At 67.0% G+C, this 799-nt stretch overlaps 1 protein-coding gene across 1 annotated transcript in view; it reads left to right on the top strand.

Annotated features, from left to right (window-relative positions):
- Nucleotides 1-799, top strand: part of CRTC1 (CREB regulated transcription coactivator 1) — an 81,132-nt gene that overhangs the window by 52,666 nt on the left and 27,667 nt on the right. The window lies entirely within an intron of this gene.

Genomic DNA, 799 nt, shown 5'->3' with positions numbered 1-799 from the left:
GCCTGGATCCCCCTGCCCGTCCCCTGTCAGCAGACCCGCAGTAAGGCCAAGGTCTGGCGGTGAGCATTTCGGCAGCCGCTACACCTGTTGGCCGGCTGTGCAGCAGCGGGAACCGCTCAGGGCCTCTGGGGCTTGGCTCCGTCCCGCTTCACTAATCCGCACGCCCAGCAGTTCTCAGAAGGACGCCCCGCGGCCTGACCCCACTTGTCTGCAAACGTTTCTTGGCAGAGACGCACACAGCGCGGCTCCCGCAGGCCGCGTAGCTGCCGCACACATCCTTATCGTAAATAAGAGATAAGGCCCACCGCCCACCTCTCCCCCCGGGCCCCGTCCCTCGACCCTGATCTGCAGTGGAAGTGGGGGCATGGTGGGCCCAGGAGCCAGGCCGAGAGCTGCCTGCCCCCGCCCCCCCAGCATGGTGTCTGGGCTTTGCAGCGACAAGTCCACTGAGCAGCCACACACCTGTCCCATGGCTGGGACAGAGCCCCAGAAACAGCCACGTCCGGGTGTGTGCTGACAGGCCAGGCGGAGCTGGGTCGGCCCCGCAGGGAGCTGAGTCCCGTTCGTTCCCCAGCTGTGCTCCTCCCACACCACTGTGGGGATGTGACGGGGCCCCGGATCCCACGGGCTGGCTCGGGGTCCGGCTGGCTCAGCTCTGAGTCCCCAGGGCCTCCTCCGACGGCCTCCACGTCAGAGCACATGCACCAGGCGGTCTTGCTCATCTTGGCCAGGGCCCCTCCTTGGTGGGTTTTCTCCCCTCCTCCCTGCTCGCCCCTTCCTCTGTTTTCCCCATCCCTTC

Source organism: Bison bison, unplaced genomic scaffold (genome assembly GCF_000754665.1).
Source record: "Bison bison bison isolate TAMUID 2011002044 unplaced genomic scaffold, Bison_UMD1.0 scf7180017864248, whole genome shotgun sequence".
Lineage (NCBI taxonomy): Eukaryota > Metazoa > Chordata > Mammalia > Artiodactyla > Bovidae > Bison > Bison bison.
This window is presented reverse-complemented; position numbering and strand designations above follow the sequence as displayed.